The sequence below is a fragment of the Oncorhynchus keta genome, chromosome 18 (assembly GCF_023373465.1).
Source record: "Oncorhynchus keta strain PuntledgeMale-10-30-2019 chromosome 18, Oket_V2, whole genome shotgun sequence".
NCBI classification, from domain to species: Eukaryota; Metazoa; Chordata; class Actinopteri; order Salmoniformes; family Salmonidae; genus Oncorhynchus; species Oncorhynchus keta.
The window spans coordinates 30,721,004-30,735,788 of record NC_068438.1 but is presented as its reverse complement, the minus strand read 5'-3'; positions in this window follow the sequence as shown (position 1 = coordinate 30,735,788).

Here is a 14,785-nt window from a genome sequence, read left to right as displayed (position 1 = left end):
ATGAGTTGTTAATCATAAGGGATACACCCCATTCCTTCTTCTTACCAGAGAGATGTTTGTTTCTATCGGCGTGATGTGTGAAGAAACCAGGTGGCTGTACCGACTCTGACAACATATCCCAAGTGAGCCATGTTTCCGTGAAACAGAGAATGTTACAATCTCTGATGTCTCTGGAAGGCAACTCGTGCCCTAATTTCGTCCACCTTGTTATCTAGAGATTGGACATCGGCAAGTAATATGCTCAGAAGCGGTGGATGGTGTGCTCGCCTTCTAAATGTGACCAGTCCACCTGACTGTGCTGCTGCTCCAGACTGTGCTGCTGTTCTGCCTTATTATTATTCGACCATGCTGGTCATTTATGAACATTTGAACATCTTGGTCATGTTCTGTTATAATCTCTACCCGGCACAGCCAGAAGAGGACTGGCCACCCCACATAGCCCGGTTCCTCTCTAGGTTTCTTCCTAGGTTTTGGCCTTTCTAGGGAGTTTTTCCTAGCCACCGTGCTTTTACACCTGCATTGTTTGCTGTTTGGGGTTTTAGGCTGGGTTTCTGTACAGCACTTTGAGATATCAGCTGATGTACGAAGGGCTATATAAATACATTTGATTTGATTTGATTTGATTTGACCAGTAAGCCGCTCCTTCTGCCTCTCCTTCGGCGACCGCGTTGTTTTGGGTCGGCCTCTGGGATAAGATCTCAGGTCCGAACAAACTATCTGCTTCAGAAAAGTCATATTCCTGGTCATAATGTTGGTAAGTTGACATTGCTTTTATATCCAGTAGTTCTTCCAGGCTGTATGTAATAACACTTGAGATTTTCTGGGCAAACAATGTAAGAAATAATACATAAAAAAACAAGGTACTCAGGCTCTGTCGCAACCGGTTCAAACTGTTGTTCTCATTCTGTTATCTCTGACCGCATAGCTAAAACATCTCTGAGTGCACCCCTTGGCTGACTAATCTCTATGTCATTTAGGGTTGTGTGTGAGTTTGGAGGGATTCACTTCTTATTTATTTTACACTTATTCCTGGCACCATTGCTGGACACACCACCTTGTAAGGAGAAAAGACGTTGGGGCCACAGCACTTCTCTTTACCAGAATGCTTTGGGCATTCGTTAAATTACACCCAGACAGACAGCAGAGAGCTCAATGTCAGTGTGTGTGTGTAGTGGAAAAAATAAATGACTGACTTCTGAAGTGTGTCTGGGCTGATTCTAAATGATAACAGTGCCACCAGCTTTGTCAAGAACTTAGTCGTAAAAGAACCTCACTGAGTGAGTTGTAGTTTCAGAGTGTGTGTGTGTTTTAGACACCACTTCTCACCATGGCTCTGACCAGCTTTTCATCCACCGACTTGCCGATGTCCTCTTCCTCGTACTGCTCATCATCCCGCTACAGCAGTTCCAGCACGTACCGGTCAGAGAGGTCTGGTGGTGGGGCGGCGGTTTGAGCCCTTCCTGGAGGCAGCAGTGGTGGGACCCTCAAAGCCTGTTTGGAGAGGAGGGGGATGTATCCCCACTGTCTGGCCCCCCTTCAGCGGACACCACAAGGACTCCTACGGGTACCCAGGTGAGTGGGGGGTTTGGGTAGAATAACAACGGTATGCGGTGGTTAAATTGAGCGAGAGCTACCCAGGGCCAGGCTCCTACACCTTAGGTGAAAGGTAGTGACAGGTAGCCTAGTGGTTATGAGCGATTAAGAGCATTGGGACAGTAAACGAAAGGTCGCTGGTTTGAATCCCGAGCTGACTAGGTAAAAAAATCACTTGAGGGACAACAGAGAATGGCAATTGAGTTGTAAGCTTAACCTACAAAATATAACTTGTTAAAAAATGTCTAAACCATCAATCAATGGGTAACTGGTTTGACTAGTTATGTTCAACACGCTCAGTTTTCTATCACAAAAAGAGTAGAACCATCTCGCCTGCATTTACACTCTGATTTGTTTTACCATATTAAAACCAGAGTTGTTGAAGTAGTAGGCTTGACCTGGCTGTCTACTGCCCCCGCTGGAGTAATTGCGTGCCCATAGTAAACATAATTATTTTTTGTCAAAAGTTGCTAATATATGCAAATAAAAAATATTATTGAATAGAAAACACTCTAAAGCTTTTAAAACCGTTTAAATTTTGTCTCTATGTAAAGCAGAACTCTCAAAATATGCATTCTCCCAAACTCTCTTCTCATCTGAAAAGTTGGCCCACCTTTGACGTCATCGCAAACACCCTCCCCAAACAGTTACAGCGCCAGGAACAGTCTCCACGTGTTCAGCGTGATCTCAGCTTTCAATGGGGCTTCTCATTGTGAGAATCGCCCGCTCGCGAGAGTTTGAGCACGCGGTAAGCTCCCAGTCACTTAAAAAATCCTGTCACTTTTATGTGCGCAGTGGTCAAGTCCTCTCTTTTTTCCAAGATCGATTGAACGGTGCCTGTGTTTCTGTTTGTTCTCAAAATTGCTGTACACCTTTTTAAAGGTTAACATCACTTTTTTTTAACCAAATCTACATGTTTTAATTAAATGGCATTTTTGAGAAGTGTACAGACACTTGTTTTGCAATTTCACTTGCTTTTGAGAAACTTACCCCACCAGCGATACACTTCCCCAGGCTCGTTCTGAAGTATGGGAGCACGGATGAAACAGGAACAAAGGCTCCAAAAACACACAGAGCGTATGCACGGAAACTACATGGGCATGATCACACTCATCTTACCCCGTACTGCAGAACGAGTCGGAGGACGTCTATTACTGCTGGGTTAAGTTTCTCAAAACCAAGTGAAATCACAAAAAAACCTGTCTGAAAACAATTATAACATGCAATTACTTTAAAAAAAGTGAACTTGTCCTTTAAATGAAGGACACATGTAAATGAATCACTAATTACACAAAATAAAATAATAATCTTAAGAAATGACTTTGTCAAAGCAACAGAACAACAAGAGCTTTACAAAGATGGGGAAGACGTAGGGGAAGTGGGTTAAAATCTTCCTAGAAGTCAGAAAAACATGAAGTGGGACATGTCAATATACTGATTTTTGGCACTTTAGCAAATCTTTATTTATATAAAATTTGTCATTTATTACATTTTCCATTTGATTTATATTATAGGAAACTGATAACAGGCTTTGAAAATTCAATATTGGTGCACAATTGCTATTTAAAATATCAATAAGTATTTGTGAAACGACTCAGAAGGTGCTAGAGATGGTGGCTTACATGTATACCGGTACAAAAAGCAATATCTCAAACAAGATAATGAACCATAACAGTGGGAGATGTCTACTGTAAAGTCTCACTGTCAGAGTGTATGAACTGACATTGTGGCTCCAGCCCATCCCCAGTGTCTTTGCTAAAGTGCTCTAAAAGGCAATAAGAGGGGCCTGTGTGTTGGACAGTGTCGAGACAGGGAAACTCTCATAGGTGCTAAAATGCCAGAGAGGGAATATAAAACTAAAGGAGCTCCCTCAGAGCCATAAACATACAATATGGAGTGTCTATGAGACTCTGTGTTTCTCACCACTTCATAAAATTATAACGATCGCTTTAAGTATGTGTTTATGGACTGTGTGACGCTACTGGGTGTCTAATAACCCAAATCAAAATTAATATTAAACAATATTGTGAAATATATCAACAAATATGAATGTGCTTACTTTCACATCGTTCTATGTCTAACATATAAAATACATTCAAGTTTTTAAAGAAAAAGTTTATAGAAAAAAAATACTTAACATTTATGAGTAAGTCTTTGGTATCAACATTTATATGACAGAGAGGCTTGGTCCGATCTCTACTGACAAAATCTTCGTAATACTGTATTAATCAACTGTAACCACAAGTGAACTGAAATTTTAGCCTTGTTTATACCTGGCGCTAAAATGGGTCCTGTCTCCTGATCTGGTCCACATTCTGATTGTGCCCACATTTTTAGATATGCATCTACACATGGTATTCAAATGTGTCTCTTATTCATCCACTGTGTCCACATTGTGACCAGATTTACTGGTCACTCCCTGTACGAAAATTATTTGACAGATATTCTTAAAATTTTTCAACATTTATTTTAATACATGTTGATGTCATAGATCAGTGATTTTAGGCAGAATAAGGATGATTTAAACAGTTTCACTGTCCAGATCCATTTACACATGTGAGGTATCCAGACACAATGTGTGCCGGACTACTTCCTTCAGGTGGGCAGGAAGATCTGATCACAATCAGATCATAATGTGTATTTTGATCATCTACACCTGTCTGCAAATGTGGGCACAATCAGCATGTGGACACAATCGGGACAAAGGTTAGCACCGGCTATAAAAGGGGCTCGAGTTTGTGCTACGTAGCAGGTTTGAGGAGTTAGCGAGGTTACATTTGTCAACTCGAGATAACCAGTCATAAGAAAATGGCTCACTTTTTGGCCAAGTACATTTCTATGGCAGCAAACCGTTCAGAACTAACCTGCTTCGAGGCGGAGCTCTAGAAAGATGCCAGAGTTTCCGAATAGGAATTCCAAGTTGAATGACGGTTCTAAACTATATTTCCCAGTTGGAGTAAAACAGTTTTTGAGTTCCCAGTTGTTTTGAACGCGGCATAACTCAGGGCTAACTCCATTTATCCTGAATGAAGTGTCTGAGTCACAAGTTGAGGACCAATGAAATAATTTAGTAATGACAGAATTTGCTTTCCAAACTGTACGTTTTTTATCTGGATTTATCGGGAAATTTGCAAAAGGCAAATGACAGCTGCAACCAACCTCAGACATACACTATAATAGACATACATCCAGTGGCCAGTTTATTAGGTACACCACCCCCTTCATGAAAATGGTTCACTCTGAGAGACAGTGAGTCACGTGTCCAAAGCTTGCTATACAAAGCAGGCAGACAGGCATCGAAGCATTCAGTTACTGTTTGAATCAAAAGTTAGAATGAGCAAAACTAGTGACCTAAGCGACTTTGAGCGTGGTATGATCGTCAGTTCCAGGCACGCTGGTTCCACAACAGTGTCTAGGGTTTACTGAGAATGATGCGACAAACAAAACACTTCCAGTCAGCGGCAGTCCTGTGAGTGAAAAACAGCTTGTTGATGAGAGGTCGAAGGAGAATGACAAGAATCGTGCAAGCTTACAGGCAGGCCACAAACGGCAAAGTACAACAGTGGTGTGCAGAACGGCATCTCGGGAATGCACAACTCATCGGTCGTCGTTATGGATGGGCTATTGTAGCAGACGACCACACTGGGTTCCACTCCTATCAGCTAAAAACAAGAAGAAGCGGAACCAAAACTGAACAACTGAGTTGTGGAAAAACATCCCCATTCTGCTTGGTGTCAAAGATACAGGCCAGTGGCAGTGGTGTAATTGTGTGGGGAATGTTTTGATACTAATTGAGCAACATTTCCATTCCCCAAAGAATTCAGGATGTTCTGAAGGCCTGTCTTATCGGCTGCTACCTGAATAGGTCTATCGGACAATTTTTCTTGGGTCACTATAACTATATCTATTTTGCCAATTGGATCGATCCCCTCTACCACACAGAACCCCACTAATCTACCGACGGAAACGCACAAGGTGGCTAAAAACAGACCTCCATCCTATGCTAGCTTGCTACTGATGGCCCGGCTAGCTGTCTGAATCGTCGTGACCCCAATCAACCTCACCCTTATGATCACTCAACTAAGCATGCCTCTCCTTAATGTCAATATGCTGTCGTGACGTTGTATTGGTTAATGTGACGACTGTTGCTCATCGAATGATTATAAGTTTCTAATTATGTGATTAACTGAATCAAGCTATTATTAACTCATTAACCTGGGGCACCATGGGAAAACTAGTTTTTATTGAGTTTCTATTTCCCAAATTAACTCAAAGAATATCAGAATATCGATTTTACCACAGCCACTAATTAACCAGTTTCCTCTATCAGTGTCATAATCTGAATGTCGTATAGCCCTTGCGACTGCACGGACCCTGGTCACTCTAAATTCCAAGCATCTGCCTCTAACCCTAGGAAGCTCTTTGCCACCTTCTCCTCCCTCCTGAATCCTCCTCCCCCTCCCCCCCCTCCTCCCTCTCTGCAGATGACTTCGTCAACCATTTTGAAAAGAAGGTCGACGACATCCGATCCTCGTTTGCTAAGTCAAACGACACCGCTGGTTCTGCTCACACTGCCCTACCCTGTGCTCTGACCTCTTTCTCCCCTCTCTCTCCAGATGAAATCTCGCGTCTTGTGACGGCCGGCCGCCCAACAACCTGCCCGCTCGACCCTATCCCCTCCTCTCTTCTCCAGACCATTTCCGGAGACCTTCTCCCTTACCTCACCTCGCACATCAACTCATCCCTGACCACTGGCTACGTCCCTTCCGTCTTCAAGAGAGCGAGAGTTTCACCCCTTCTGAAAAAACCTACACTCGATCCCTCCCGATGTCAACAACTACAGACCAGTATCCCTTCTTTCTTTTCTCTCCAAAACTCTTGAACGTGCCGTCCTTGGCAAGCTCTCCCGCTATCTCTCTCAGAATGACCTTCTTGATCCAAATCAGTCAGGTTTCAAGACTAGTCATTCAACTGAGACTGCTCTTCTCTGTATCACGGAGGCGCTCCACACTGCTAAAGCTAACTCTCTCTCCTCTGCTCTCATCCTTCTAGACCTATCGGCTGCCTTCGATACTGTGAACCATCAGATCCTCCTCTCCACCCTCTCCGAGTTGGGCATCTCCGGCACGGCCCACGCTTGGATTGCGTCCTACCTGACAGGTCGCTCCTACCAGGTGGCGTGGCGAGAATCTGTCTCCTCACCACGCGCTCACCACTGGTGTCCCCCAGGGCTCTGTTCTAGGCCCTCTCCTATTCTCGCTATACACCAAGTCACTTGGCTCTGTCATAACCTCACATGGTCTCTCCTATCATTGCTATGCAGACGACACACAATTAATATTCTCCTTTCCCCCTCTGATGACCAGGTGGCGAATCGCATCTCTGCATGTCTGGCAGACATATCAGTGTGGATGACGGATCACCACCTCAAGCTGAACCTCGGCAAGACGGAGCTGCTCTTCCTCCCGGGAAGGACTGCCCGTTCCATGATCTCGCCATCACGGTTGACAACTCCATTGTGTCCTCCTCCCAGAGCGCTAAGAACCTTGGCGTGATCCTGGACAACACCCTGTCGTTCTCAACTAACATCAAGGCGGTGGCCCGTTCCTGTAGGTTCATGCTCTACAACATCCGCAGAGTACGACCCTGCCTCACACAGGAAGCGGCGCAGGTCCTAATCCAGGCACTTGTCATCTCCCGTCTGGATTACTGCAACTCGCTGTTGGCTGGGCTCCCTGCCTGTGCCATTAAACCCCTACAACTCATCCAGAACGCCGCAGCCCGTCTGGTGTTCAACCTTCCCAAGTTCTCTCACGTCACCCCGCTCCTCCACTCTCTCCACTGGCTTCCAGTTGAAGCTCGCATCCGCTACAAGACCATGGTGCTTGCCTACGGAGCTGTGAGGGGAACGGCACCTCAGTACCTCCAGGCTCTGATCAGGCCCTACACCCAAACAAGGGCACTGCGTTCATCCACCTCTGGCCTGCTCGCCTCCCTACCACTGAGGAAGTACAGTTCCCGCTCAGCCCAGTCAAAACTGTTCGCTGCTCTGGCCCCCCAATGGTGGAACAAACTCCCTCACGACGCCAGGACAGCGGAGTCAATCACCACCTTCCGGAGACACCTGAAACCCCACCTCTTTAAGGAATACCTAGGATAGGATAAAGTAATCCTTCTCACCCCCCCCCCTTAAAAGATTTAGATGCACTATTGTAAAGTGGCTGTTCCACTGGATGTCATAAGGTGAATGCACCAATTTGTAAGTCGCTCTGGATAAGAGCGTCTGCTAAATGACTTAAATGTAAATGTAATGTAAATGTCCCACTAATGAATTCGCACCACACCAATCTTAATTTAATATTTATTTAATAAAAAGCTAAAATGATGATAAAAGATACACATAAACAAAACACATTATAGGCTATTGATTAGAACTTAGTATAACGGGCCAACACACTCTCAACAAAAGAGAGAGAAAAAGGAGTACACAAGACAAATATACATTTGGGTGAATTTGTCAGCAATGCTATTCTAACCCTAGCCTTGCCTCAAACTGCCGCTCTATGGGTAAGAATATAATGATGTAATTACGTGGTGATGATCTCCGGGGATTCTCTGCATGGACCGTTCAGCTGTTCGATGACGCACTTCTCCTGTGCACCTCCCTGCTCGCCCTCCCGGTGTCAATGTCCCTTTTGGCCTAGGAGTCTGTTCCCTCACCCCTTTCTCTGGAAGGGGTCTTCTGAGGACAGACCGCTCTGTAGCTCAGAACTCACAGCATAGGAATGAAACCCTTTAGGTACCAAGATTCGATGGGAGATGGAGGCTAGGTGGTTCGACTTGAATTCACCCCCTTAGACACAGCTACTCATCCGTAGCTTGGGTAGAAAAGGATTTCTTTGTCCTCTAACTTGCGTTGCGTTCTGTGTTGTTTGACTTTTCAGACCCTGCTGCAGCTGGGGTCACGTATTCTTGTCGTAAATTCTATACTCACAGGTTTTATACCCTTGGGTCAGAAGTGGGCGTAACCGCCTTTAGGGCAATTCTCTGGGCGTACCAAGTTAACTTCTTCGATATAGGGGGCGCTCTTTTAATTTTTGGATTAAAAAACGTTCCCGTTTTAAACAAGATATTTTGTCACGAAAAGATGCTCGACTATGCATATAATTGGCAGCTTTGGAAAGAAAACACTCTGACGTTTTCAAAACTGCAAAGATATTATCTGTGAGTGCCCCAGAATTGATGCTACAGGCGAAACCAAGATGAAACATCAAACAGGAAATGAGCTGAATTTTTGAAGCTGTTTTACTATCGTCTCCTTATATGGCTGTGAATGTGCTGTGAACGAGCTTATGCTCTCTGCCGTTCATCCAAGATGTCTGCAGCATTGTGACGTATTTGTAGGCATATCATTGGAAGATTGGCCATAAGAGACTACATTTGCTAGGTGTCCGCCTGGTGTCCTTTGTCTAAATTGGTGCGCAATTCTCAGTAGCACTCATTTTACCATGCGATACAGAGGGAGAAGCACACTTCCAGGAACGATACATCATTGAAGAGATATGTAGAAAAACACCTTGAGGATTGATTCTAAACAACGTTTGCCATGTTTCAGTCGATATTATGGAGTTATTTTGGAAAAAGTTCGGCGTTTTTATAACTGACTTTTCTTTTTTTTTTGGTAGCCAAACATGACGCAGAAAACGGACCGATTTCTCCTGCACAAGTAATCTTTCAGGAAAACTGAACATTTGCTATCTAACTGAGAGTCTCCTCATTGAAAACATCCAAAGTTTTTCAAAGGTAAATAATTTATTGAATGTTTTTGCTGGTTTTTGTGAAAATGTTGCCTGGTGATGCTAACGCTAAATGCTAACGCAAAATGCTAACGCTAAATGCTAAATGCTAGTTTTGCTATGGTAGAGAAGCATATTTTTGAAAATCTGAGATGACAGTGTTGTTAACAAAAGGCTAAGCATCAGAGCTAGCATATTGATTTAATTTAATTTGCGATTTTCATGAATAGTTAACGTTGCGTTATGGTAATGGGCTTGAGGCTGTAGTCATGATCCCGGATCCGGGTTGGCTCGACGCAAGAAGTTAACAACCCAGCCATCCTACAATCTAAGCTTGATGCCCTCAATCTCACATAAATGATCAATTAACCTACCAGGTACCACCCCAAAGCCGTAAACACGGGCACCCTCATAGATATCATCCTAACCAACTTGCCCTCTAAATACACCTCTGCTGTTTTCAACCAAGATCTTGGCGATCACTGCCTCATTGCCTGCATCCGTAATGGGTCAGCGGTCAAACGACCTCCACTCATCACTGTCAAATGCTCCCTGAAACACTTTAGCGAGCAGGCCTTTCTAATCGACCTGGCCGGGTATCCTGGAAGGATATTGATCTCATCCCGTCAGTAAAGGATGCCTGGGAGTGTCAGTGATACGTTTACCCATAAGACCATGCTCTTGGAGGACATGGACCCCCTGTTGGTCAGTGGCACGCTGACCCCTGAGGGCAGGCTAGAGGCCAGAGTCAGGAAGACCTCCACTATGGAGGTGCTGAAGCTCCCAAATGGGATGATTTGATTTCAGTAGATGTTTTACTTGTTTGTTTAGGTGTTGATGTTGATTGTTGTTGAATGAATAAATGTATGATCTTTATAAAGAAAATGCACAAAAAAATGAATCATTAACAATGCACCATATTAAAGTAAGAAACATGGGGTTTGGTTTATTACATACACACACAGTGCACACTGACAGACAGAACACCCCAAAAAGCTCCATACTGAACCCACTGGGTAGACCTGATGAGAGAGAGAGCTCTGTTCATGAATAAGTGACCAGCTATTGCTTGCACGTTTCCTGACAACAATGAATACTTGTCCAAAGCCATAGAGCCAGTAATATCCTGGATGATAATCGGTCTGACAAGATTTTAAGAGAAGCAAAAATAAATCTAATGCTTGTCATCCTTCATCTCCTCTCTCCATCTCCTAGCTTCTCGCTCTTTTGAGCACGCGCACACGTACATGCACACAGAGTATCAGACCGGTCTGAGAAAGTCAGACCGAGTTTAGTTTGCTCAGGGAAACTTTCTTCATAGACCCGTCTGAACTTTTTTAGCAGCAATTTCATCTATCTGCCTGTCTGAATATGAGTCACAGTTAAAATATCCCCCCCTTGTTTCCTCCTCACTCTCTGTCGAGCTGGTGAGGAGGACTTTTACTGTGACACCTTAGTGTATTATTAATCAATATGAAGTCCACATTGCCTGGGACAGGAGACGAAACTCAAAGTGGCTGTGTTGAGAACGTGTACAGCAGTTCCAGCAAGGAACGGCACCGGCACCACCACCTCCCTCAAGGACTAGCACCACCACCTCCCTCAAGGACTAGCACCACCACCTCCCTCAAGGACTTGCACCACCACCTCCCTCAAGGACTTGCACCACCACCTCCCTCAAGGACTTGCACCACCACCTCCCTCAAGGACTTGCACCACCACCTCCCTCAAGGACTAGCACCACCACCTCCCTCAAGGACTAGCACCACCACCTCCCTCAAGGACTTGCACCACCACCTCCATCAAGGACTAGCACCACCACCTGTCTCAAGGACTTGCACCACCACCTCCCTCAAGGACTTGCACCACCACCTCCCTCAAGGACTTGCACCACCACCTCCCTCAAGGACTTGCACCACCACCTCCCTCAAGGACTTGCACCACCACCTCCCTCAAGGACTTGCACCACCACCTCCCTCAAGGACTTGCACCACCACCTCCCTCAAGGACTTGCACCACCACCTCCCTCAAGGACTTGCACCACCACCTCCCTCAAGGACTTGCACCACCACCTCCCTCAAGGACTTGCACCACCACCTCCCTCAAGGACTTGCACCACCACCTCCATCAAGGACTTGCACCACCACCTCCCTCAAGGACTTGCACCACCACCTCCATCAAGGACTTGCACCACCACCTCCCTCAAGGACTTGCACCACCACCTCCCTCAAGGACTTGCACCACCACCTCCCTCAAGGACTTGCACCACCACCTCCCTCAAGGACTTGCACCACCACCTCCCTCAAGGACTTGCACCACCACCTCCCTCAAGGACTTGCACCACCACCTCCCTCAAGGACTTGCACCACCACCTCCCTCAAGGACTTGCACCACCACCTCCCTCAAGGACTTGCACCACCACCTCCCTCAAGGACTTGCACCACCACCTCCCTCAAGGACTTGCACCACCACCTCCCTCACTTGCACCACCACCTCCATCAAGGACTTGCACCACCACCTCCATCAAGGACTTGCACCACCACCTCCCTCAAGGACTTGCACCACCACCTCCCTCAAGGACTTGCACCACCACCTCCCTCAAGGACTTGCACCACCACCTCCATCAAGGACTTGCACCACCACCTCCCTCAAGGACTTGCACCACCACCTCCCTCAAGGACTTGCACCACCACCTCCCTCAAGGACTTGCACCACCACCTCCATCAAGGACTTGCACCACCACCTCCATCAAGGACTTGCACCACCACCTCCATCAAGGACTTGCACCACCACCTCCATCAAGGACTTGCACCACCACCTCCATCAAGGACTAGCACCACCACCTCCATCAAGGACTAGCACCGGCACCTCCATCAAGGACTAGCACCACCTCCATCAAGGCAAATCAAATAAAATCAAATCAAATCCATCAATGATATCTCAAAGTGCTGTACAGAAACCCACTAAAACCCCAAACATCAAAAGGACTTGCACCACCACCTCCATCAAGGACTAGCACCAGCACTCCAACACCTCCATCAAGGACTAGCACCGGCACCACCACCTCCATCAAGGACTAACCTCGGCACCACCACCTCCATCAAGGACTAGCACCGGCACCTCCATCAAGGACTAGCCCCGGCACTAACACCTCCATCAAGGACTAGCACCAGCACCACCACCTCCATCAAGGACTAGCATCGGCACCTCCATCAAGGACTAGCACCGGCACCTCCATCAAGGACTAGCCCTGGCACCACCACCTCCATCAAGGACTAGCTCCGGCACTAACACCTCCATCAAGGACTAGCACCGACACCTCCATCAAGGACTAGCCCCGGCACTAACACGTCCATCAAGGACTAGCACCAGCACTAACACCTCCATCAAGGACTAGCACCACCACCTCCATCAAGGACTAGCACTGGCACCTCCATCAAGGACTAGCACCAGCACTAACACCTCCATCAAGGACTATCCCGGCACCACCACCTCCATCAATGACTAGCCCCGGCACTAACACCCCCATCAAGGACTAGCACCGGCACCTCCATCAAGGACTAGCACCAGCACTAACACCTCCATCAAGGACTAGCACCGGCACCACCACCTCCATCAAGGACTAGCCTCGGCACCACCACCTCCATCAAGGACTAGCACCGGCACCTCCATCAAGGACTAGCCCCGGCACCACCACCTCCATCAAGGACTAGCTCCGGCACTAACACCTCCATCAAGGACTAGCACCGGCACCTCCATCAAGGACTAGCCCCGGCACTAACACCTCCATCAAGGACTAGCACCAGCACCACCACCTCCATCAAGGACTAGCACCGGCACCTCCATCAAGGACTAGCACCGGCACCTCCATCAAGGACTAGCCCTGGCACCACCACCTCCATCAAGGACTAGCTCCGGCACTAACACCTCCATCAAGGACTAGCACCGGCACCTCCATCAAGGACTAGCCCCGGCACTAACACGTCCATCAAGGACTAGCACCAGCACCAACACCTCCATCAAGGACTAGCACCACCACCTCCATCAAGGACTAGCACCGGCACCTCCATCAAGGACTAGCACCAGCACCACCACCTCCATCAAGGACTAGCACCGGCACCTCCATCAAGGACTAGCCCCGGCACCACCACCTCCATCAAGGACTAGCTCCGGCACTAACACCTCCATCAAGGACTAGCCCCGGCACCACCACCTCCATCAAGGACTAGCTCCGGCACTAACACCTCCATCAAGGACTATCACCGGCACCACCACCTCCATCAAGGACTAGCACTGGCACTAACACCTCCATCAAGGACTAGCACCGGCACCTCCATCAAGGACTAGCCCCGGCACCACCACCTCCATCAAGGACTAGCTCCGGCACCACCACCTCCATCAAGGACTAGCTCCGGCACTAACACCTCCATCAAGGACTATCACCGGCACCACCACCTCCATCAAGGACTAGCACTGGCACTAACACCTCCATCAAGGACTAGCACCGGCACCTCCATCAAGGACTAGCCCCGGCACTAACACCTCCATCAAGGACTAGCACCAGCACTAACACCTCCATCAAGGACTAGCCCCGGCACTAACACCTCCATCAAGGACTAGCCCCGGCACTAACACCTCCATCAAGCAATACAAACTGTTCTTATGGTATTCAATTACAGAAAATTGGTAAAAAATACAGATTGGGCCATTTTCTCTCCAACATACACTTACTCTTGGTTTCTCTCACACACATACAGACAGACATGAATAATCAAAATCTCTAACAGGATTGGGCAGTGTTGAGTCTCATCTCAGATTGCAGTGTTGACTGTTGGTCAGATTACAGGAATTATAGATTACACTGGGACATAATTCAGAACAAAGGCGACAGAGACAGGACTGTAATCTCATCTGGAACTGCAGAGACAGGGCAGTTTAAAACACATCCTACTCTACTGCACAGCTGTCTGGAACACAGACACAGATGATAGACTCCACAGGGAGAGAGGTTTCTTTTCACACCTGAAGTCCGCCAAGGGATAGAGAAGCCCACTTAATGAATGAACCCATTTAGCTATAATTAAGCATTTATCTGCCCATTTCAGTACAGATGGTATTTCACTCCGAAAAACAGATTTGTTTTTAACGACAAAAACACCCCAGAGGGAAAGAAGGAGAGAGCGATAGAAAAAAATTGAAAGAAAATAAACAGTTGCTGGAGAGGAGGATGAGAGAAAAAGAAGGGTGAGAGAAAGGAACATTTTAGGATGATCTGTCACGCCCTGACCTTAAGAGATCCTTTTTATGTCTCTATTTTGGTTTGGTCAGGGCGTGAGTTGGGGTGGGCATTCTATGTTTTGTGTTCTATGTTTTCTATTTCATTGTGTTTGGCCGGG